The 26,678-nt window shown below is 48.4% G+C and overlaps 1 long non-coding RNA gene across 1 annotated transcript in view; it reads left to right on the top strand.

Moving 5' to 3' along the window:
* LOC146859885 (uncharacterized) overlaps positions 1 to 26,678 on the top strand; it is a 384,601-nt gene that overhangs the window by 143,412 nt on the left and 214,511 nt on the right. The window lies entirely within an intron of this gene.

Below are 26,678 nucleotides of genomic sequence, written 5' to 3'. Positions count from 1 at the left end.
CGGTCCGCAGCGTGGAGAAGAAAACCTTGCCCGGATGATAGGGAATATTCAGGAAGTAATACAGAAGCTTAGGTAGTACCGTCATCTTAATCAGCGAGATTCTGTCTATCATGGACAATGGCAGAGCCGTCCATCTCGAGACGGAGTCCCGCAACGCATCTATGGCCCGGCCGTAATTCTCACGAATCAGCTCCTCCCTGTTCAAGGCCACAGTCACCCCCAAGTAGCAGACGGTAGAGTCACACCACTCCAAGGGGAAATACACCTCAAATGGGTCGGCCGCCGGAGTGAGGGGCAGGATCTGGGACTTTGCCCAGTTTATGTGTATGCCGGAAAGGCCCGCAAAGCGCACAAATTCACGTAGGAGCGGGTTAAGGTTATGCACCGGGTCCTTCACATACAGCGTCACGTCGTCCGCATACAATGAGATCAAGATGGGACGTAACAGACATCTAAGGGCCTTATCCTGATGATGCTGACGCACCCTGGCCGCCAGCGGCTCCATCGCCAAGGCGAAGAGCAGCGGCGACAGTGGGCAGCCTTGTCTAGTGCCCCGCGACAGCGAGATCGTCCGGGACAGCTGGCCGTTTATCTGCACGCGGGCTACCGGGGCAGTGTAAAGTAGGTTAATCAGGGCAGAAAAGCCAACTGGGAATCCCATACACCGAAGTACCGCATGCAGGTAGCCCCATTCCAGCGAGTCGAATGCCTTGGTGGCATCCAGAAAGACAGCCGCCAACGGCAAGTGCGGGGCCACCTGCTGGACAATCGAGAAGAGGGTGCGCAGGTTGTGGGAGGTGGAGCGCCCGGGGATGAACCCCGCCTGGTCCGGCAGGACCAAATTGTCCATCAGGAGATTCAGGCGGTTCGCTATCATTTTTGTGAGAAGCTTACTGTCGACGTTGATGAGGGACAGTGGCCGTTAGGAGTCACACTTGTGAGCCGGCTTACCAGGCTTCAGAATCGACAGAATAAGGGCCTCCCGCATTGTGGGCGGCAGTGCCTGCATCTCCTGCGCCTCGGCATATACCTCCAGAAGGACGGGGGCCAGCTGGTCCACATACAGCTTGTAAAAGTCACTGGGTAGCCCATCCGGTCCCGGCGCCTTGCCAGACGGCAGCTGGAGAATCGCCTCTCTAAGTTCCTCGTTCGTGAAGGGGACGCAGAGGAACTCTCTCTGCCTGTCTTCAAGATAGCCCAACGTGATGTCTCCAAAAAACTGTGGGAAATCCGCCTCGTTAATCCCCTTAGAGCGGTACAGTTCAGCATAAAAGTCGGTAAAGGCCTGCAGTATCTGAGGACCGTCCTTCTGGCAAGTACCATCCCCATCCTCCACCTCCAAAATGTAGTTGGTGTATCGCGGCTGTCTGATGTCCTGCGCCAAGGCCCTCCCAGGTCTTCCGCCCTCCCCATATCGGCGCGCCTTGGCATATTTCCCTCTGAACCTCATCTCTCTGTTCGCCTCGTTGGTGTATTCAGTCAAGAGGTCCCTCAGCTTAGCTCTGCCCTCCCCATTGCCCCTAGCCCAGACATCCCTCTCGAGCCCCTTAATCGTCACCTCCAGTTGATGCAACCTCCTGCGAAGGTCGCGCAGCACTCCGAAACTTTTGGCCATGCACTCCCCGCGTATGGTGACCTTAAACGCCTCCCAGCAAGTACCCATCTGCACTACCGATCCCCTGTTGCGGTCGAAGAAATCCGTAATAGCCTCCCCCAGTTCGGTGCGGAATACCACGTCCAACAATGCCTCGGGGGCCAGTCTCCAGCTCCGAGCGCCGGCCGTCAGCGTCGGGACCTCAACCGTCAAACACACCGGGGCGTGATCAGACAGAGTGCGAGCCAAGTGAGTTACACTGCGTATCCAGGGGCATACCCCTCTACACCCAAGCCAGTAGTCTAATCGGGACCAGGACTCGTGCATGGCTGAATGAAATGTTCCCTCCCGCTTATCGGTGTGTCTGTGCCGCCATAAGTCCACCAGTCCGCCGTCCTCCAGCAAGCCCCGGAAGGCACCCTGACTCCGCGTGTAGTGGTGAGGCATATGGGTGGATCGGTCCACGGTCGGGTCCACGACTGTGTTAAAGTCGGCCGCCCAGAGCACATGAGAGGCTCCGACTGCCAGTATCTGTCCCCACACTATATTCAGGACATCCGGGTTGTCAATGTAGTAGCTGACGATGACAATCGACTGCTGCCCCAGGGCGCCCCATAGCATGCAAAACCTGCCTTCCCCATCGCTCCGGGCCCCAGCAAACCTAAAGGGGGTGCCCCTCTTGACCAGAATGGCCGTGCCCCGCGCGTATGTGGAATATGAAGAGAATACCCTGTCCGAAGCCCATCTGCTGCCAAAAGTGGGGGACGCCCTGGGGTCAGTGTGTGTCTCCTGCAATGCCACTATGCTTATGCCGTGGCGGTCCAAGTAAGAAAGTAGGTGTTGTTTTTTCCTGGGATCCCGCAGCCCCCGCACATTCCACGTCAGAAATTTCAAACCATTTCTACGATCTCCCTCCATCGTCATAGAACAGTGCACCGGCGGTGCTCCTCCCTCGGCCCAGTGAATAGTGCATCAATCCCCTGCGTAGTGTAGCATGGTGCTAGGCTAGTCGCCGCTATGCAGTGCAGCCGCGTGTCTGAAGCTGTCCCTCCATTGTCTGCAGTGTGCCCCTCCCCGTCCCCCCCGCAACACCCACCCTCCCTCCCCCCACCCGCCCTTCCCTCCCACAACAGTGCCCCAATCGCGCTGGTATCTCCAAATCTCCCCACCCTAACCCCCTCCCCAACCATGAATCAAACAGAAACAAACAATAGAATGTCTGCAAAAAAAACCAACTAGTCCACCCTTAAGTCCCAGTCTAACCCTTGGTGTTCGAACGTAGGGGATCACCCGCAGTGGGGCGCCAGAGTGCCGTGAGCTCCCTCGTGTCCCCCTTTGTGGCAGGACCTCTCACCTCCGCCCCTGAACGAGCAGTGCGGTGGAGGGTAGAGTCGAGGGTGCCCCACCCAAGTAGAAAGACCCCTTCAAGCCCAGCGCAGGCAAGCAATCAAGCCCCCCCAGGAGCGGCGAGAGAAGCACAGTCATCTCCGCGCCCAGAGCGCTAACAGTGCGGCAGCGCAGAAATGTCTGACATAAAACATTATAGAAGGTACTCATCTGCCGCCCACAGCACAGGCAATGAACTCTCCAGGTGCAGTGTCCGTCCCTCATCCATGGGCGGGTGTGGGCTTCCTCCCCCAGCAGCCAGTCCATGGGTCGAAGCCCGTCGCCGGAGGGTCTAAAGGCAGTCCCAGCCACTTCCCCGTCTCCGAGATCTCTGAAAGTGTCATAGCACACAGTGCCTCCAGCGGGCCCAGTAGTAGGCCACGAGGTCAAGCCGGAGCCATGGAGGGTCCCGCCCGTACCGATTAATCCTTAGCCATGGGCGAACTAGAGCCCGAAGGCCCAGCATTGTTGTCGTGCGCCGGGGATGAGCGTCGCAGAGACTTGAGGAAGTCCTCCGCCTGCTGCGGGTTGGCACAGAGAACAGTGCGGTCGCGGTGTCGGATCCGCAGCTTGGCAGGGTAGAGCAAGGCATACTCCACATTGGCTTGGCGCAATTTCTGCTTCACAGTTAGAAATTTCCGGCGAGCCTCCGGTACTGCCAGGGTGAAGTCCGGATAGATAGAAAACGGGGTGCCCTCGTACTGCAGGTTCGGGATCTCTCTCGCCCTTCGGAGCGCAACATCTCTGTCTCTGTAGTTAAGCAGCCTCGCCACTATGGGCCTCGGAGGTGCGCCAACCGGAGGCCGCGGACCCAGCGCCCTGTGCGCCCGCTCCACGATGAGGTGCTCAGAGAAGGAGTCAGCGCCCTGCGAGCCCTTCAGCAGTCGCTCCACGTAGTCTTCCATTCTCCCAGTGGCTGCAGACTCCGGTATGCCCACAAGGCGGATGTTGTTCCGGCGACTGCGCGCTTCCAAATACTCGCTTTTAGCCGCTATCACCTTGAGGATCTTGTCCATGTGGGCCATTTGGCGCGCCATGTCAGTGGAGCTGTCCTCCATGACGGATATGCGCCGTTCCGCCTCCTTAAGCTGCTCGTCATGCTTGTCGACCTTAAGCACTAGAAAATCCAGCCTGGTGTTCATAGTGTCCATTTTCCCGGAGAGGGTGTTTAAGCTCTGCTGCATTGCGACGAGCATTGTTTTTAGTTCCTCAGTAGGGGCAGTCGTAGGGGGGGCAGATGGGCCAGGTGTAGACGACTCCGCATCTCCAGTCGCAGGCCGTGTGGCCGTTTTCTTTTGGTCGAACAGGAGCTTGGCCTGGCGTGCCTCCGCCTTCCCCATGGCAGCAAAGTGTCAGTCGCCAAGCGCGATAAGGAGCCCCCTTCTGCTTTTATACTGGGTTCCTCGCCGTCTGAGCCCCCCAGTGCGTCCCCGGCTACTGTTCAGCGCAATCCCCTCCAGGGACGGCCACTCATGCCGCATCCAGGCTCCCAGGCCACCGCACGAAGGTCCGCCAGCGTCTCCAAGGATCTCCAGGCACAGGGGGGCGCTCCGTCCCAGCGCGCCCAGTGTGGGCAGGCAGCGTGGGCAGCCAGGCGTTAAAAAGTCAGCAAGTCAGCCCCCCAGGCGCGAACGCCGCGCAGCTGGGGGGGCACCGGTAAGAAGGCTCACCGCCCTGCAGGGGCTCCTGACGCCCCACAGCGCCGTTGCCGTGCAAGTATCCAACGCCGTTCTACTTCCTGTTCCAGGCGGTAGGCACCCCGGGCACCCCCCCCAGAGGTAGCGCACGGGTATCGGGCGCTTCGCTAGCCCGCGCCCAGCCAGCACAAGCCGATTCAGCACCGTCAGGCCTCCCTGTGTCCCCCGGGTGGTGAAATATCGCGGTACACCCGCATGCAGGGGCCACAGCAGCGTCTCCTCTCACCCTTGCAGAGCGCGCTGGTCCAGGCTGCGTCGGCAGGCGTGCTCCCCGCAATGCACCCAGTGTGCCGTCCTTCGTCCGCAGGCCCGCAACCTCGTGGCCGCCTCGGCACTCGCGTAGTGTCCGTCGCCGCGCCAGTCCTCCGCCTCCAGGACGCGGCTCCTCCTCCGGACAGCGCCAGGTCCGACAGCTCCGCCGCCCAGCTTTACAGCTCCGTGAAACTCACAACGAGTCTTCAGCAGCCCAGGGGGTCAGTATTTCCGCAGGTTTAGGCCGCGGGCGAGGGGTCTTAGCACGGATATTTGGCGGATATCAGGGTAGGGCGTCCAGAGCCTCACTACGGTGCGGCCATCTTGGTTTGGCGCCCTCTAGCGCCCCCCACACAAGGGGTTAATTGTATTAGAGTTGCATCTTGGAACGCATTTAAACGTTTGCAGAAATGATTTTGCATAAAAAATAACACGTAGGGAAAATGCTCCTGCTTAAAAAAAGGAAAAGAATCTCTTTAGAATGCATTTTAACTCTGCTAAAAGAAAGCATAAGTAAATCACACATAGGGGAAATGTGCTTGCTTCAAATGTGTGTGAAATAACGTGGAAAAGAAAAAAAACTGAATAGGCTATCATTCTCAATGTGCTTCTGTAAATAGGCCCAAGCCATATTTTCTTTTGATTCTTGCTCACAGCTAAATAGACATTTATTTAGAATTACCTAACACCAGCATCCTGCAAAAAAATGTGCTGACTTCAAGATTATGTGCTTTTGCTTCATCACCCATATTAAATTATCTTTTTTAACAACAAACTTTGCTGTGGATTCATATTGAATAGATTGTTAGAATGAATAATAATTTAGATATATTTCATGCATACTTAACTAGGACATAGTTTTGTTTCATTGCATTTGACTAGCCCTTTTTTTATTCCCAACGGGACATTGAACACAGCTAATAGCTTAGGTAAGAAGGATCTCATGTCTACTTTCCTCCATGTTTCAAAAGGCACAACACTCACTTAACTATGTACTGGTATAAATGTTTACTCTGGGGATCTAGAGGAGAAACAAAGGATGCTGACAACACCATCAGATGAACGTTTTTCATTGAATGAAAGCATCAAACACCTGCTAATTTTCTTAACATTATTGTGTGAGTTTATACTACATTTGAGTGTTTCTAGTTAGTGAGGACAGACCCCCTTTTTGACGCTTAAGAGAGAGAGTCGCTCCATGAGGACTCTTCTACCTCGTTCCTCTTTGCTGAACGCTTCTGCTAATAGTGACTTTACCTTCCTTTATCCTGATTCCTCTTGATCAATACTATTGCAACGGTCATTCCTATAACACTGATATTTCGACGGTTGCTACTGCATCTGTGGGGAATTCAGCTGTGTTTCCAGAACGACTCTTCAGAGGAAATTCAGGAAATTTACCTGTGCTCCAAAATCTTGCTATTTTCTTGAAAGAACTCTTCATGGGTTCTTTAATTAGGGTTGGTTAGGCTCCATTTGCTAGATTAATGACAAATCTCCTTTGTGGAAAACTCTGTTTTATTTATGCTGTCACTAATCAATATTTTATTTGATATTTCTGTAATCTGTACTAATTGGAACAAAGATGACAAAATTATACTAATCATTTAGAGATAAATAAAGGTTTTTGAAACTTCTGCAACTTCCCGTTATTGACTGATAAATATTGAACGTAACAGTTGATGATAATTATGACCTGTGATTTTGTCCTTGATCCATTTGCAAAACGTTGGCAAAGGTCCATCCGATCTGGCAAGCGCCAGCTGGATTTCGAGGCTCCAAGCTGTAGGTTAGGGTGTTTGGTTTAATACCCTATTTTTGCCAATCCTTGGGCACTAATACAGGTGTTTCTTCTTTAAAACCACAGACTGCATTCTGAGTTTATTAGTGTTTGGTGGCTTTGGATCACTTAGGTTCACAAAGAGACTTTGAAAGGCGCAAGGTCTACAATACTCTCATTTATGGGAGAGCACAGCTCCGGGTTCACTGACACACTATCGACCTCAAAAATATTGATGTAAAAATATAGAATACAAAAATATCGACTCCCTATACTTAACCAGGTAAATATAAAAATATTGAAAAAAAAATATCGATGTAAAGAATATAGTTGCACAAAATATCAATTTATATATATTTATATAATAAAATAATAAATATTTAAAATATTAAATAATAAAATTAATTACAAAAAATAAATTAGGTTTAATATACATTAATTTAATATACATTTTAACAATTACAACAAATAAACTTTATTAAAAAAGTTAAAAACACATATATCAGAATTAATACATATATATCTTACCTACTGGCGGTCGCCAGTAGGTAGTTAAATTTAGGACCTTGTTTCTATTCAAAAAACGTTTTTTCTTTTCCCAATAACTTTGGCGCCGGTAGACGAATCTCTGTGAAATTTTCAAAACTTTGGTCTTGCTCCGGTCAGCTCCTATTCTGAAAGTTTCGGGGTGATTCGTCAAGCGGGGACCAAGAAAAAAGGGGGGTCTCAAAACACGTTTTCTCCATGTTATTTCCCATAGGAAACTTTAGACACGACTACAGCCCGAACTGCTGAACGGTATTACACCAAATTTGGCAAAAAGGTAGCCATGGTTCAGAAAGAGACCTTTTTTTTTAAATGGTGTAAATCCATTCAGTAGTTCCTGAGAAATTCAAAAAGTAGAGGTCAAAAAACAATTTCCCATAGGAAACTTTAGACACGGTTACAGCTGAAACTGCTGAACGGAATTACACCAAATTTGGCAAAAAGGTAGTGCTTGCTTCATAAAGCGACCTTTTTTTAAAATGGTGTAAATACGTTCAGTAGTTTTCGAGATATTAAAGGAAAAAAATCTTTATATATCTGGGCGTGACCTAACTACACAAGCACGAGCTTGGCTCTAATTGGCTGCCAACACTTCAATCCAGGAAGTGTTGGCAGCCATCTTGGTGCAATGCTTTTTAGGTCTCGCCTAGCGACGTAGCGCATTCCCTGCTCACTACACAAACACAACTGCGCTGCCCTAAACCCTAAAACACTACCCCAGCATGAGCCCCTACACTGCATGAACACCACTGTACTGCCCTAAACCCTGAAACACTACCTCAGCACGACTCCCTACACTGCCCGAACACCACTGCACTGCCCTAAACACTGAAACACTACCCCCAGCACGACCCCCTACACTGCCCGAACACCACTGCACTGCCCTAAACCCTGAAACACCAACCCCAGCACGATCCCCTACACTGCCCGAACATCACTGCACTGCCCTAAAACCTGAAACACCACTCCCAGCACGACCCCCTACACTGCCCTAACACCACTGTAATGCCCTAAACCCTGAAACACCACCCCCAGCACGACCCCCTACACTACCTGAACACCACTGCACTGCCCTAATCCCTGAAACACCACCCCCAGCACGACCCCCCTACACTGCCTGAACACCACTGCACTGTTCTAACCCCTGAAACACCACTCAAAGCAAGACCCCCTACACTGCCCGAACACCAATGAACTGTCCTAAACCCTGAAACACCACCACCAGCACGACCCCCTACACTGCTTGAACACCACTGCTCTGCCCAAAACACTGAAACACCAGCCCCAGCACGACCCCCTACACTGCCCGAACACCACTGCACTGCCCTAAACCCTGAAACACCAGCCCCAGCATGACCCCCTACGCTGCCCGAACACCACTGCAGTGCCCTAAACCCTGAAACACCAGCCAGCATGACCCCCTATGCTGTCCAAACAGCACTGCACTAAACCCTGAAACACCAGCCCCAGCACGACCCCCTACACTGCCCGAACACCACAGCACTGCCCTAATCCCTGAAACACCATCCACAGCACGACTCCCTTCACTGCCCAAACACCACTGCACTGTCCTAAACCCAGAAACAACAGCCCCAGCACTACCCCCTACACTGCCCGAACACCACTGCACTGCCCTAAACCCTGAAACACCAGCCACAGCAGGACCCCTTCACTGCCCGAACACCACTGCACTGTCCTAAACCCAGAAACAACAGCCCCAGCACTACCCCCTACCATGCCCAAACACCACTGCACTGCCCAAAATGCTGAAACACTAGCCCCAGCACGACCCCCTACACTGCCCGAACACCACTGCACTGCCCTAAACCCTGAAACACCAGCCCCAGCACGACCCCCTACACTGTCTGAACACCACTGCCCTAACCCCTTAAACACCACCCCCAGCAAGACCCCCTAAACTGCCCGAACACCACTGCCCCAAACCCTGAAACACCGCCCCAGGATGACCCCCTACTCTGCCAGAACACCATTGCTCTGCCCTAAACCCTAAAACACCACCCCCACCACTGCACTGCCCTAAGCCCTGAAACACTAGCCCCAGCACGACCCCCTACACTGCCCGAACACCACTGCACTGCCCTAAACCCTGAAACACCAGCCCCCGCACGACCCCCTACACTGCCCGAACACCAATGCACTGCCCTAAACCCTGAAAAACCAGCCCCCGCACAACCCCCTACACTGCCCGAACACCACTGCACTGCCCTAAACCCTGAAACACCACCCAAAGCAAGACCCCCTACACTGCCCGAACTCCACTGCTCTCCTAAACCCTAAAACACCAGCCCCAGCACAACCCCCTACACTGCCCGAACACCACTGCTCTGCCCTAAACCCTAAAAACCCAGCCCCAGCACGACCCCCCACACTGCCCGAACACCACTGCTCTGCCCTAAACCCTAAAACACTACCCCCAGCACGACCCCCCACACTGCCCAAACACCACTGCACGGCCCTAAACCCTAAAGCACCACCCCCCTGCACAAACCCTACAATGCCCGAACACACTGCACTCTCCTAAACCCTGAAACACCACTCCCTGCATGACCCTCTACACTTCCCGAAACACCACTGCACTGCCCTAAACCCTGAAACACCACCCCCCTGCATGACCCACTACACTGCCCGAACACCACTGCACTCTCCTAAACCCTGAAACACCACCCCCGCACGACCCCCTACACTGCCAGAACACCACTGCGCTGTCCTACACCCTGAAGCACCACCCCCGCACGACCCCCTACACTGCCCGAACACCACTGCACTGCCCTAAACCCTGAAACACCATCCCCAGCACAACCCCCTACACTTCCCAAACACCACTGCACTTCCCTAAACCCTGAAACACCACCCCCCACACTACTCCCTACACTGCCCGAACACCACTGCACTGCCCTAAATACTGAAACACCACCCACAGCAAGACACCCTACACTGCCCGAAAACCACTGCACTGCCCTAAACCCTGAAACATCACCCCCAGCAAGACCCCCTACACTGCCCGAACACCACTGCACTGCCCTAAACCCTGAAACACCACCCCCTTCATGGCCCCCTACAATGCCCGACCACCACTGCACTGCCCTAAACCCTGAAACACCACCCCCTGCACGACCCCTAAACTGCCTGACCACCACTGCAGTTGCCCTAAACCCTGAAACACCACCCCCAGCACGACCCCCTACACTGCCTAAACACCACTGCACAGCCCTAAACCCTGAAACACCACCCTCAGCACGACCCCCTACACTGCCCGAACACCACTGCACTGCCCTAAACCCTAAAACACCACCCCCAGCACGACCCCCTACAGTACCCAAACACCACTGCACTGCCCTAAACCCTAAAACACCACCCCCAGCAAGTCCCCTACACTACCCAAACACCACTGCACTGCCCTAAACCCTAAAACACCACCCCCAGCACAACCCCTACACTACCCAAACACCACTCCACTACCCTAAACCCTAAATCTACCCCAGCACGACCACCTACACTACCCAAACACCACTGCACTACCATAAACCCTAAATCTACCCCCAGCACGACCCCCTACACTACACCAATACCATTGCACCACCCTAAACCCTAAATCTACCCTCAGCACAACCCCTACACTACCCAAACACCACTGCACTACCCTAAACCCTAAAACACTACCCCAGCACAACCCCCTACACTACACCAACAGCACTGCACTACCATAAAACCCTAAAACACTACCCCAGCATGACCCCCTACACTACCAAAACACACCTGCACTACCCTAAACCCTAAAACACTACCCCCAGCATGACCCCCTACACTACCCAAACACCACTGCACTACCCTAAAGCCTAAAACACTACCCCCAGCATGACCCCCTACACTACACTAACACCACTGCACTGCTCTAAACCCAAAAACACTACCCCCAGCACGACCCCCTACACTACACAAACATCACGGCACAACCCTAAATCCTAATTCTACCCCAAGCACGAACCCCTACACTACACAAACTTCACTGCACTACCCAAAACCCTAAAACACTACCACCAGCACGACCCCCTACACTACACAAACACCACTGCACTACCCTAAACCCTAAAACACTACACCCAGCACGACCCCCTACACTACACAAACACCACTGAACTACCCTAAACCCTAATACACTACCCTCAGCACGACCCCCTACACTACTCAAACACCACTGCACTACCCTAAACCCTAGAAAAGTAACCACCACCCCATGCCCAATCCCCCTTACCTCTCACTCCTAGTGGTTCCTCTCTTCTCATGGTTCCTGCTTCATGTCGTCTCTGAGGTGGCGGTGCACCTCGTTGTGAGGAAACAGAACAACCTCTGTTTCCTTACAACGACGTGGATTGTCTACATTTTTTTAGAACTCATGGTAATTTACCATACATACCTTTATAACAAAATTCGTTGTAAAAGCATGCGCGGTAAATGACCATGCGTTCTAAAAAAATACGTAGTAATGACTGCGATGTACAACGCATGCGTGGTAATGCATGCATTGTAATGATATTGCAAAGTAAAAAATTCTTTGTAACGTCTGTTTACCGATCGAAGCTGGCCCCTGTTCTTCAGTAACTCGTTTTTTTGATAAATTAGGAGGAAGGAATGTCTTTTTTTTTACTCGAAAAGTGCATTCCTGGCTGTTGTATTGTGAAAGTGTCTGCGTGGCCTGGTTTCACTTCCGGTGAGAGAGTGGAAGAGTCTGTTTGGATATAAAGGGTTTCTGCTGTTGGACGGGGCCGGCGCAGCAAGCCATCAGAAGACACAGCTAACGGAACGCATTTTCCCCGAAGTGTGGAGCAGTGCCATGAGAGGTCAACGAGTGTGCGTCCCACCGCAGTATGACCGTCACGTGTGACCCACATGCCGCCTCCAGTGTACGGACGGCAGAAGCGGCATCCATCGCAGGTCCTCTTGAAGACAGTTGTATCACTAATTCTACATTTTGGAACTAGGGCATTTTAACCTTGTTGTTCCTGCCAGATACAAGGAGAAGATCCTGTGTTATTCAGTGCCCTCATTACCTTTTCTGTGGGTAGTTGTGCTTGTCACTTCGCTGCCCCGCCAGTGCACATGAATGGGCTCCCCACCTCATGTGACTTCTGCAGGGCCTCTGCCCTCTGATCACTGGTTTCAGTTTCTGCAGTGGTAACATAAACAGTTGCTCCCAAAGGCTTAGCCTTAACACGTAGGTGAATGTCCCCTGTGCCAGCATTCCACGGGAATTCTTTCCTAGCTCTTCCACGTCGACGACGATGTCATAATAGCACGGCTCCGCTCGTGACACTGTATGACGTCATAGGAGCCATAAGAGGACCTCGTCGGCGTGCTGACGTCAGTTTCACCCATTTTTTCTGTGCCACCGAGGTAAACAGGTCGACCGACACATTTTCACATGTATACATACTAGGCCCGCCGATGCTGTCGCGACCACTCAACACATATATGAACATTGCGATAATAGCGGTGTGCTTCTATACCAGCTGGTGACTAGAAACATCAGGTTGCGATTTATCCCTGCTGTGAATGATCCTTCGGAATCCTTAGTTACCACAGCCGCCGACGACAGTGCAGCTGTATTTGATGAATAGCTCTATGCCCACCAGCCACATCCTCCCGTTGAACGCACTCAGCCGTTGCTGGCAGATATACCCCTCCCTTCCCTAACTCAGGTCCAGCAGAAAGGCCCTAGATGAACCATTCACTGAAGATGGAATCAAACGGTCCTCTGTAACTTTAAATCCAGGAAGACCCTGAGCCCAGATGGATTCTTCCTAGAAGATTATTCCAAACTCCGCTACATTGTATACCCTCACTTGCTCAGGCTCTACTCGGAGGCCATGAAGAGGGGGTCCTTCCCCCAAGAGCTTGATCTGGCGACTATTGTTCTCATCCCTAAGACTGACCAACCATTGATGGATTGCGGGTTTTGCCGTCTCATCACCCAGAGCGTCAAACTTTATGCTAAAATTCAGGTGACCAGGCTCCAAACAGTTTTATGCTCCCTGGTGCACCCACCTCAATGTGGCTTTATGTCAGGCCATAGCACTAGGCACTGCATTCGGCGTATGCACGTCACCCTTGCTCCTGCTTGGGAAATCGAATACGCTATAGCCTTACTACTAGTCGATTTTGAAAAAGCATTCCACATGGTTGAATGGGATTATCTTTGGGCAGTGCTCAGCCGATCATGATTTGGGGTTCATTTTAGGGTGAGGATATCTCTTCTATATTCCCTTCTGGTGGCACAGGTTATGATTAACAGGGTGTTATCCCATGCGTTTCAGATCGGGCATGGTACCCAAAAGGGCTGTACCCTCTCCCACTCTTCTTTGCTCTGGTCATTGAGCCCTTGGCATGTTTGATTCAATGCGATGCACTGATAAGGGAATGGTGAAGAGTTGGGGCCTCTGAAGATAGAATCACATTGTATACGGATGATGTTGTTGCAGGGATTCTGCTCACGCACAGAACTATGCGCAGGAAACTAGAACCTCAGGGAGTTGTGGTCTACCAAAAAACTCAACTCAGTACCCAGAACCCCTATCCGACTAGCATCAGTGTCTCATTTGTTCTCCAAATCATCTCGAAGCTACCAATGATTAGACAACCCAGAACAAGCGACTTAGAGTACTCTCCGGAATGGTGGGAATCAGAAACACCTTTTCGTTATTATTCTCATATCAGTTCACAACAAGAGTAATCAGAAACACGGTAAAGTTTAAAATGTTTATTTTTAACTACATGCTCTAAAGTGCAGTACTTTGGCTAATATAAGCAGACAAATGATTAAAAACAAAACCATCAGCATTGTTACAATACCATAGAAAATGAAGGGAGAAATCATATTACAAATGATAGTGGAAAACAATCACCCTCCCTTCGCTAGTAAGCTAGTTTTATTAAACTAATAGAAGGTCTCTAGGCTTGAATGGGGAACCCCATACCGTAAATATCAGCTTAGGTGAATCACATCACAGAATCAGCTCTTCCCTGTGTTTGGAAAAGGTTTTCTCCAAGTGTCTGAATCATGCATGCAAATGCAATGTTAAAGGCACCCGAGTTTCAGATATTTGCAGCTGTGTGCGTGTTATGGCTAGAGCGTGGGACGATCAACCTGAATTCAAAAGCATACATTGTTATTTGACCTTGATGGCTTCTGCACACAGTGTTCAGACTAAGGTCGCGGTGCACGTCTAGGGATGTGAACAACAGACCGTTCTTGTGTGAAGAAAAAGCAAGCAAGCAGTTTTTCTTATAATAACAGCTACCTGCAGTGTCATGTGTAAAAGCAGCAAAGTTGCAAGATGGCGTTTTACTTCTAAGGCACTTATATCAATATAGCAATGTGTGTACATGGAACTCCGTCTCCACTACACCCTCCCTTGATCGGACCACAAACAAAATAGGGAAGCAAAGCAGGAACGCAGAGTTCAAGTTCGATTGAGACAGTACCAAGTTCATGTATTGCCAATCCATATAATTGGTAGTGACAGTTCGAAAAACTTGTTGGAAAAAGTAAAAAAATTATAAAACATCTCACAAAGGCGTGACAGAGCCTAGCGTGAATTAAACAAAGAAACAAATTTAAAATATGGGTTTGGACGTGCGGAAGATGGACAACTCCCAAGTTAATCCATCAACGTGTAGGCACAATAAGTAGCAACTGCCTCCAAGAGGAATTCATTATAATTTTCAGTAAAAGAGTCCGCCATCCAGTCAAGCAAAGTAAATGAACATATATGTTCTTTGATAACCGGAGCCTCTAGTCCAAGCAGAGGACAACTTGCGTGTTCTCCAAGATAACGTCTTGCCAAGAAGACATATGCTGCCGCATATATATCCCAATTCCCTAGGACTCCATGTGCAGCTCCACAGGCCATAATCCCGATGCCAGAACAGTCCAACTCATGAGCCACCGAGTGACTCATTAGTCGATCATAATCCGGGGCAGGAGACACCGTGTTCGAGAGGCACAAATCCAGAGCCCATTCGAATTGACAATCTAGGCAATGGAAAACAGGTTGCAGGCAAGTAAAGTAAGAGAACCGGAAGGATAATCCATAGGCCACGCTTAAAGTGGCCAGCGGTAATGTTCCATAGTATTCAAGCATCCGGTTGAGCAGCTGAAAAAGCCGCAGCGGGTTGTCGTGTGATACAGATCGTGCAGCCATTGCGGAGCAAACAAACCAACAGGAGCACACCAGCAGTCAGGGCGAGAATCAATGGTAGCCCGCCGAAGACGCTGGAAAAAATTGAATGAAAAAATACCGGTATCACACCAAATATTGTTTGGAAGGAGGTCACGAGGCCGGAGCCCACAACTTTGAAAAAATGCACCAAGCCAGTTGTTGATGAGGCATTGAATATAGTATGAATCAGAGCACCGAAATGAAGGGTGAGATCAGTATTTAAAAGCGCATGCACCTCGGTGCGGGTGTTTGCCACGTGAAGGACGAATTTTTCATGGGAGGAAGTCAGAGCGACTTCTTTTTGAGACAATAGAGCCCTTTTTCTGCTCATCTTGTTGAACTCCGCTTTCAAGGTTGGGATGGAAGGCCAGATGGATACATCCAGTCTCCCATGCGGGGGTGGGAAAAGGACATTTTTACAGCAGACTACGTGTTGTGAGACAGCTACAATATACAGAATCCCCACTAGCATCCCGCAGCATGCCTCATTATTTAAATGCAAATAGCTACCGTTAGCTAATAATTAAAAAGTCGGTGTAATTGCTGGCACAGGATTTCCCTTCAGAATGCAAGCCAAATTTGGTGCCTGAACGTTGGAGGCACCATGTAATTGGATGTGCCTACAGACTACTGAGTGATCAGGTGTGGAAGTGCATTCCTCAGCTTTTAAATAAACTTCTTTACTCTCTCTCATGCAACTGTATGTAAATGAGAGCGACCAAACTTCATGCAGGAAAGCAGTACCCAATGGTTCATATCTGCCTAGGGCATAATGTTTCATACATGAACTGAACTTAAACAATGGAAACGGCAAGGTGATTAAACCGTGGATAAGCCACACAGCTGAGTTCGATTCGGCCACAGAGAAAGGTAAAGGTTCCAACTTTTCAATATGCAATAATGAGTATGTTGCATCTTTTATGGACATGAATTGTTATTTTGCAGTCAGATTAAATGGCAGGAATAAAGATGATGTATTCATGTAGTCCCAGGGAACTTTCCCAGCCTTCAATGTTTGTAAAGTCCAAGCAAACTGCATTATAGAATGCAATTGATTTTGACAATGGGGTAAAACAGACATATCATCCTGTACAATATCCACAACAGATGAAACAATATTATCTAATGTGTAAATTCTGGACGAAAGGGTGTTAATGCTATTATCGATGACAGCTAGCACTTTTTCCAAATTTGCTTGATCAATAGCCCTTAATCTGGATGCAGCTTCAATTTGAGATAATTTCCAAACTTCGCTATAAACAGCATACACCCATCTTTTGTACCTGCCACCCACAGGACCCTTAACAAAATCATTCAAATCCACTTTGTCGTTCAATTTTGATAAATGAAGTTTAACAGATGCCAAGGTGGAATGTTGCAGCCAGTTCTGACATAACTTCCCTACAGAATAGGTAGTAACAGAATGGGAAGATTCAAATCGGGGGTCCACTCTAACCTGTGTATAGCCAGGGTATAGACCCAGGAAACGATGTTGACAGGAATCTGAGCTCTTCTATCATATTAACCACCCCTCAGAATCTAAGTTGGAAATGTTGAAGGATGTATTAGTAATAAATGACTGCAAAGCATCAAGGGACACATCTGTGTGATTATCCCATCTTGGATAATCGCCCAGATCAGGAATAGAGGGGGAATTCATCTTTTTCGAAGTAGCCAATCCAAAGAAGGTGGTCTGAAAAATAGTAGAATTCAAAAACAACATGTGGTTTGGGATAAGGCAAGCACGATGCAGAGCTTCTGTACCTTGTACCTGCCGTGCTTTAGAACCCCAAACAGATTTAAGATCAATGGTATCTTTCCACAGCTCATAGCCCCCAATAGCCAATTCATCAATAAAGGACTTGGAATATAATAATTTAGTGTGGGTCAGTCTAACTTTGGAAGCTGACTCAGCCGCCACTTTAAAAGGCTTCAGGTTCAGATACACTGAAATCAGTAAAATATGTAAATTTGTTTACTAGAGTTTTGGAGCTGCCTTCAATGGGTGTTGGGCAATGTCCCCATTGCGTATAGTTGACAAAATTTCTAAATGTATTCGCTTTATGCAGGAAATGATTGCCATAGTGTTGGTAGCAAAACAACTCTCCGTAATTTGCTGTGTCTAAATACAAATCTTCAGCATCAAAAGCAGCATAATATTTCAAATCCGAAAAAAGAGCCTCTACGACTTGGACATCCCAATCATCAGAGTAAATGTTTTGTTTCACAACATCCCCCATTGAAACACGAAGTAAATTGGGGACATTAATCACCTCTGTGGGACCATGAATTTGAAATTTAACAGCATCCCATACAATCCCATCTAACACAGGCCAGGCAGTAATATTCACAAAAGTCTGGTCCCTCTTCATGATGTGTGACGAGGAGTGGGGTGCCAAAGTTCCATCAATTAATCTAATTGTAGATCTTTCGGTGAGATAGTGTCCATTTACTAGATGAAAAAATACAACCACAAATCCAATTGACATAAACAAAAAAATTGTTATGAGCACCAGCCAAATGTAAGTCCAAGGGGGAATTAAAAAATGTCTTTTAACCCCTTGCATGCCCGCCCCTTTCCCCGCCCAGTGCCGCGCCTTGCATCGGGCGGAGTTCATGACGAGCTGGACTCGTCATGGGCACAGCGCCACCGCAGCCCATGACGAGTCCAGCTCGTCATGGGCACTGAAGGGGTTAAACCAAGCAGCAAAAATAGAAATTTTCGATGGGGCATTGGAAGTCATAGAGTTAGTGTCAAATGAAAAATTTGACTGATCAACTGCACTTGCTTGTAAACCAGGCAACGACACATCTGTGGGATAAGCATACTCAGTATCTTCAACTGTACCACCAGCCGGTGGAGACAATAAAGGATTAGTAACTGTATGCATCTCAAAGGCAATGTCAGGCCTGTTGGTAGTTGCCGGAGCCAAAACAGAATTTCTCAGCATTGCTGGACAAGAGACCGCTGGAGTCATACTAAGAAGAATCGGCCACTCGCTGTAGTTTGACATTGTCAATGGAGATGTACCTGTTATCCTTGCAACCAGGAAGTGGAGGTAAAATGACTGTTCTTGTACCCTGCATGCCAAGCACTGGAAATGGAGCACAATAAGAGAGGCCAAACTCCTTCTTGTTCTCCACCTTCTCACGGATCAGGTCACCAACTCGAGGTAGCCAGCCAACTACCGGAATCTGAAGTGTAGCATCAGTTGTGGAGGGCAAGTGTTCCTTTGCAAGACTGTCTCTGGTCTCTTGTAGATTCTGTAATACAGCACAGTGATCATCTACGTCAAAAGGTGCGGCTGACGCCGCCATGTCTAGACCATCAAGATCCGGCACAAACATCTTTATGCCAAAGAGCATTTCATATGGGGTCCGCCCACCCAGAGAGATTCTAGGGAGATTATTAAGTGCACGTTGAACGATATACAGATGGGCCGACCAGTTCATGCCAGTACCTAAAACCCTAGCTGTCAGGGATTGCTTTAAGTCACGGTTCATTCGCTCCACAACACTATTGCTCTCAGGCCGCTATGGAGACGAAAATTTGACTTGGACCCCCAAAGATCTCATGGCTTCTTTGTACGCCTTAGAGACGAACGCTGGACCTTGGTCAGAATGGAGGGTACTACATGCAAAAATTCCCACAAAGACACGCAAATCCCTGATGACAGTTCGAGCATCAGCACTATGTTGTGGCCAGACTCAAAGAAAACGTGTGCATGAATCCACTGCAACTAAGATATACTTATACGCAGTATCAGAAGAGAAAGGACTGCAGTGATCTGAATAATCGCACCCAAGTGGTTTATTAGATATGTACAACCGTGTTTGAGGTGGGCGCGCAGCAGTTGAAGGTTTTATCTGCTGGCAGATGTCACAATTAAGAACATAAGCACGAGTCTGTTTATACAATCCGCGCCACCAGTAACGTTGTTGTAAGAGAGTAGCAGTCGCTGAAACGCCGGCATGGGCAGAAGCCATACCTTCGTGAGCTGCTGTTATCAAGGAAAGTCTAGAGTCCACGTTGGGAATCAATCTGTCACCAACGTCGTTAATTCTCACATATGGAACTTTATCCGGACTTAAATGATAAGAGTATTTAGAATGGAAACCTCTAGGGTAATCACTTCCCTTCTCTGTTGCAGCAATAGCTGCCAAGATATCATCATCAATCTTACTTTTGGATCTTGTAATTGCTGCTACTAGATATGTTGTCACTGCTCTTTTTGCTGCTTCATCAGCTAAGCTGTTTCTGACAGCGTGGACACCTACTCGCTGGTGCCCAAGAGTATGAATTACATTCATGAGCGGCAGACGTTGTTTAAGGTCTGCGACTCGATCCCAAAGCATTTCATGCTTGATTGTGCCACCTTTGAAATCACGATACTCATTTTGAGACCAAAGGAATAAATTGTCGTTAAAAGACTGAACACATTAAAAAGAGTCACTCACTATAAGAGTAGTACCTCGAGGATCAGCAAACTCCAGTGCAAGCACCAGAGCACGTAGCTCTGCCAACTGGGCAGTCCAATAACCCAATGTCTGCGTGTGCACGACATCAGATTTGAGTTCACCATTCACGAAAGTACCAGTCACTATTGCACAGGCACCTGAATAAGCATGCTTAGACTTGGTCGCCGGTTGCGCCGAAACGTCAGTGTAAATGGCACAATGGTAATTCTCAAGCGGGCGCAAGGACAGAGGAGCTGGATGAACAAATTCATACTGCAAGTACTCCTGAGTCTGCAATGAGGCATCGAAGATACAAGTGACATCCGGCGATGTCAAAGAAGTGGCCCAGTGTATCCAACGAGGATGCAAAGCTTTTGAGTTTTGTACACTGACCTTTGTCACTGCCTCTAGGGCAGGATACGGTGTGACAACCAACATGCGCTTCCCTTGCGACAGCGCTCTCTCCTTCAGAATCGCCATCTGCACTGCAGTCAAAACCTTTTTGACAGTGGAAAAGCGCATTTCAGCCGATGTGTAGAAGTGCGATTTGTAAGCAATGGGGACTGTATTGCCCTCATTGAATGTTAAGTAAGTATAACCCCTAGTGCCAGGCACAATTCTTATTACCAGGTTAGTGTGGTTATCACGCGTCAGTAAGTATTTCAAGAAGATCAGCCTGCAAAGAATGCAGGATAGCCAAATGTTCTGACAGCCAGCTCGATTTGGAAAAAGTAGGTTGTACTAAGGCATATAGCGGCTTGATACGCTGGGCATAATCGGGAATGTAAGTAATGCCAAAATAAAAAAAAAACAGCAAAGATTGTAGTTTCTTCAGTGTTGTGGGAGCATGCAAACATGCACACTTCTCTAGGAAGTGAGGTGCTAATCCTCGACCTTCGTTGTTGAGTTCATAGCCCAAAAACAACACTGTATACTCTGCAATGTGTGACTCTGCAAAGTTGAATTTGCAACCGAAGTCCGCAAACATGACAATGATGTGGTCAACACGACACAGATGCGGCCATAATTCGTTGTCTGTGAGATAAATATCATCAACACACAAGTACGCATCAGGGTCAATGCTCTCCAACATCGAGACAACACGAGCGGCAAAGACGCCTGTACTGTTTTTGTAGCCCATGGCTAATCTTTTAAACTGTTTTTGCTTGCCACCGGAAGTAAAGGCTGTCCATTGATTACTAATCGAGGACAGATTATGGCTATAAAAGCCATTGGAGATGTCAAGTGTGGTCTTAAACCGTTTTCTCACGAGACTATCAACGAGGGCAAAACTGTGGGTATTCTGTACCGCACAGGTCCAACAATGAGAATTCAAATGCCGGTAATCCAAAACTAGGCGGTACGACCCATCAGGTTTAGTTACAGTGAATAGAGGATTATTCATGGGTGACACACATGTTTCAAAAACACCTTGATATTCCAATTGTTCAAGGATTTCTGTGATGTGATATCTAGCTTCGCGGTGCATGGGATATTGGGGTTGTGGCTGGGGCATAGACCGTAATGGAATCTCATGGCTTGGCGACAACTTGTCCCACCCAACCTGAGTACGGTACAACGCCGGAGCAAGTACCTGAGCCCACTCTTCTGCAATGTTCTGAGCCTGATCCTTCGGCACAGTGTGCGCGATAGATGGGAGGATTACCTCCTCCCCTCTAGGAGCTGCCAAAACGAAAGCTGGGGGCCAGTCTGCCTCTACCAACAGAATGTCATATGTAGAGGTCAGATTTCCCCCAAAAATCTCTATTATGGAACGTTGTATGTCACCTTCTATTAAAAGGACTATGTCATATAGTCTGTCAGGGGGAGCCACTCTAGTATCAGCAGTTTCTACAGTAATGAATGTGTCAGTTGCTGTCGCCTTAAGATATGGACGCAGTGCTTGCCGCACTACTGTAACCTCCGCTGTGCTGTCGAGCAGCGTTAGTGCCCATGTCAGGTTCCGAAGCTGCGTTCTCACTATCTGTGGCATACCTCACTGTCAGTGCAGCAACTTTCTTCTTTTGAAATGGGGGTCATTGTCGTGCAAACTCGTCCTGTTTGCCTTTACCGTCAATCTGGCGGGGCTGCTCACGTCCTTGTTGGGCACCCGTCCTTTGCCACGTTCTCCTCCACTGGACTGTGAGACCGATGTTTCCTGTGAAGAACGAGGAGAACGTTGTTCAGGAACCTGAAGTCTATCAGGAGACCTAATCCTACTGCGATTGCGCAAATCACATGTGCGTTCAGTAGTCGCTTGAACCGGTGACGCGGGACGAGACCCCTGTTTCTGTTGCTGCTTCACCTGTTTTTTAGCTTTCTAATTTTGTTTAGGAAAAGCTAGACGGTCGTCTTTAGAAGACGTCCCTGTCTTAGTTTGCGGTTGCGTAGTTGTTGTCTGAATAAAAAAACATAACCCCTAAACTATTGCGGCCAATGGTCTTATAAGCCTCCGCAATAATCTTTGGTAACTGCCAGGGTTTATCGCTGTCGACGAGGCGCAGGGCATTTGATACTTGAAAGTTAACCGCATCTCCCTTGACATTAGCAAGGATGAGCGTGGCAACTACGTCGAACACGCCGACAAGCCTCATCCCTAACTCGACCGCCGCCTCTGGACCGTGTTGATCCTGAACACGTTTGATCACAGAGGGCAGTACAGCCATAGACGGGTTGCCGAAGCACTTCGAGTAGACTGCTGCAAACACTTCACCCCAGTTATCACAATCAGCTACCTCTGGGACCAAGTCTTTCTGCAAACTAATGGTGAGAATCCTGTATTTTTCCACAGGAGTAGAATTGGGAAAAACTGCTTCCAGCTGGTCAAATTTCTCAGCAAGCCAATAAGGCACATCGTCCTTATTTTGGGGGCGCTTGCCCATTACTGAATTAACCATGAAGGGACTAGTAGTAATCCCAGCCTGGCCAGCTGGTTGCGCCGCAACCCCAGGTGCCCCCACCTGGACATTGCGTGAAACGTATTGCACTAAAGCCCTATGTACGTTAATAAGGGCGGTATGGAGTTGGCGTAACTCATCCACCGGGGTTTGCAAATAAGGTGGATGTGGTGTAAACCTGGCCAAGACTGGCCAAGTGGCCCCTGGAATGGACAAGGGGCCAAAATAAACTGGTGTAACCGTGTGGCGGAGGGCACCATTGAACCAAATACGATGCTGCCAAGCAGAAATTGGAATTTCCTGCATCCTATATGGCGTGTAATTAGCCGTGACTGCCGTAGGAGTGTATGAATGAAACGTATTATCATCCGCATTCGCCTCCGGTAAAGTAACCCAAGAGTAAAATAGCTCATAGGGATGCGATGCATCGGCACTCACTACAAAAATAATAGACATACCATCGTCAGGCACCCCAAACTGCGTCAAATGACGCCGAAGAAGTGCGCGACTATGCGCTGCAAAAGCGACTTCAGCCATAAGGACACAGAGAAGAAATACAATCTATATAAACAGTAGCACAAAAAGGGTTGATAAAAAGAAAAAATGTTTATTGTCAAGCTTGAGAGAACCTATACTTAACCATTTAGGTAGGTTTAAACCGTCGCTCCCGTTAACCGGAAACAAGCGTGAGGGTATTGTGGACTAATATAAGCACTACTAAGGCGTCTCAATCATAAGACCAAACGTTAGGTGCGCCATGTTGCAGGGATTCTGCTCATGCACAGAACTATGTGCAGGAAACCAGGACCTCAGTGAATTGTGGTCTAACAAAAAACTCACCTCAGTACCCAGAACCCTTATCCGACTAGCATCAGTGTCTCATTCGTTCTCTGTATCATCTCGAAGCTTAGGTGAATCACATCACAGGATCAGCTCTGCTCTGTGTCTGGAAAAGATTTTCTCCAAGTGTCTGAATCATGCATGCAAATGCAATATTAAAGGCACCCGAGTTTCAGATATTTGCAGCTGTGTGCATGTTATGGCTAGAGCGTGAGCAGATCAACCTGAATTCAAAAGCATACATTGTTATTTGACCTTGACGGCTTCTGCACACAGTGTTCAGACTAAGGTCGCGGTGCACGTCTAGGGATGTGAACAACAGACCGTTCTCATGTGAAGAAAAAGCAAGCAAGCAGTTTTTCTTGTAATAACAGCTACCTGCAGTGTCGTGTGCAAAAGCAGCAAAGTGGCAAGATGGCGTTTTACATCTAAGGCGCTTATGCTAACATAGCAATGTGTATACATGGAACTCCGTCTCCACTATAATGTGTCCTATATCTCTGAGAACCAGAGGCTTCGAGCCCAAGCGCACTTGAGCTTCTCCATTTCTTTGAAGAACCTTCCAGTCTTTTCCTAAATTAGAATAAAGATTTTCTTATTTCATTGCAAGGGGACAGCTAATCGAGTGACTGGTCAGTGAGCATCCCCTTTCTCAGCTTTAAATACTTAGGAATACACATCACGACTCTACCTAAACACCCCCATGCTCCTAATATGGTACTCCTCTTGAACGAGACCCCAACCAACCTGTTGGTGTGGCAAAATCCCCCTCTTAATCTTTTGGGTAGGGCTGTATTAATAGAAATGATGAAACTTCCCTGATTCCTTTACATTCTACAGATTTTCCCACTCCACGTTCCCAACATTTGGTTCAATGAAGTGGCGTCGCTGTATCAGTCCTGTCTGTGGCACGGCAGTCCTCCTTGCAATGTCCAGAGTTAATGTCGCTGCTCAGTTTATGATGAGGGAATTGAGATGGTGGACATCCGCCTCTTCTATTGGGCATCCCATCGACTGATTATAAATGACTGGCTAACAGGGAGGCTGGGATGACTCAGTGTACCAGATAGAGATAAGCAGCCGGGCCTCGATGGAGTGATGCATTATTTATACGGCCGATCACTTCCTCGTACTCTTCCGGAAGTAAGTAGAAGTGAAATTCTTAATGTGGAAAGGGGCTCTGCGCTTAACTGCCTAGGATGGATGCCTGACCGGGCTGACACCCCTTTGAAGGGGTCTCTGGTTAGGACAGTTGGCATGTTTGGAGGGATTTCATTGCTGGACTCGAATACAGATCACTACACTAGTTGACGTGTTACACAGGTCCACCATGTACTCCTTTACCGATCTACACACTCAGTTTTCACTGGTAGCTGGAGGAGGCTGAGTGGGGAGAAGCATGCATGGCTCCTAGAGAGCTTGCGATCTCAGCACAGCTACATTTGATCTAATTGCATTACTTACACCAGACTTACATGGACTCCCCAATAACTGGGTTATGCCGGCATCCTTTCAGACCCCAGATGTTCCCGCTGTCAATCTCTGACAGGAGATTTCTTTCACATGGTCTGGCAATGCCCGAAGATTACTCGTTATTAGTCCCAGATCAACTCTACCTTCTCAGTCATCTTGAATACCTCAATCCAACTGACCCCAAAGGTGGCACTGCTGGGTATAATGGATGACTTTGAGGATTCCCAGGGCGATATGGCTCTGGTGGGACTTGTGGTGCTGGTGGCCAAAAGAGACGTTGCACAGTCTTGGAAGCAACCCAACCCAGCAAAGTTGAGGCAATGGCACACTGGTATGACTGGTGTGCTAAGCAGGAGGAAGCAATATTAATTGCCCAGAGATGTCAAAAGAAATTCTTGAATATTTTGGGGCAAATGGTGGGAGTATTATCGGTTGTCCTCAACATTTGATTCTCTACTTTCCAATGAGGTTTGAATTGCAGGGGCTGGGGAGGGAGAGGGGTGGACTGAGACTGAGACCGTAAATGAGGAGCCTTATTTGTGCTCACAATATCTTGATTTATTTGTATTTCATTTGTCAAAACCAAAATAAGTTTATTAAAAAAACAATATTGTTTAATTGACCATGTGTTGAGAGATATAAACAGACATTTCAAGATCACATAAAACGCAACAGTGACAGGTGAGTATATACTAGCTTTTATTAAATATTCTTACCAAACAATTGAATTATAAATTTGATTTTTACACTGGCCGATTGGTTCAAATGTTGTGTTTTCCACTGGTTGCCAGTGGCGATGGAGCAGCAAAGATGCTCAGTGTACCTGCAAGAGAGCAAAAATGCAGCATATCCTTGGAAATATAGAGTATTTCTGCTCGCTTCCTTTCATGCAGCACAGCGCAGCACAGCGTCCCGTGCAATATTAATTCCACAAGAAAACAGATGCAAACAATGGGCAAAAGCTGAAGTGGACAGCATCCCACTATTTTTCAGTATATGTCTAACAACCATAAAAAGTGCACACCTTACATGATGCACACCACAGCAGTCACCTTTTCAAACATCATTTTAGTCACAGTTCTTCATCTAGAAACCAACCATGGAAGAGATTGCTTGATAACCTTTGTGACTTCTCACAATGTTAGAGCATGTTTATCATAAGGCAAGTGCTGCTTTATTACCATTTTCATTAGTGATGTCACTGTCGCTGTGTGACACATGGTAAAGATGATGCTGTATTAACATTGTCTGTTCGTATATCACAAGAAAGCTGGTTTTCACCCAGCAATGATCTGCACACATGTTAACACCTGCTTCAGGAGAAGGGTGAATGTTTACTTGTGGTCTGATGCAACAATAGTGCAAGTGTATTTATTTCTGAGGGGGGCAGGAAGATTCAACTACATGTCCATTTTGAGAACTCCCTCTCTCACCTGTCCCGTGCCATTTTGTATACTCTTTTATTACATAAAGTGCTAGAAAATATGTAGCAGCAATAAGCACAAACCCAGGCATGCC

The sequence above is a fragment of the Triturus cristatus genome, chromosome 3_1 (assembly GCF_964204655.1).
Source record: "Triturus cristatus chromosome 3_1, aTriCri1.1, whole genome shotgun sequence".
In the NCBI taxonomy this organism is placed as follows: domain Eukaryota; kingdom Metazoa; phylum Chordata; class Amphibia; order Caudata; family Salamandridae; genus Triturus; species Triturus cristatus.
Note: the sequence above shows the minus strand (reverse complement) of the source record. Positions and strands in the feature narration are given on the sequence as shown.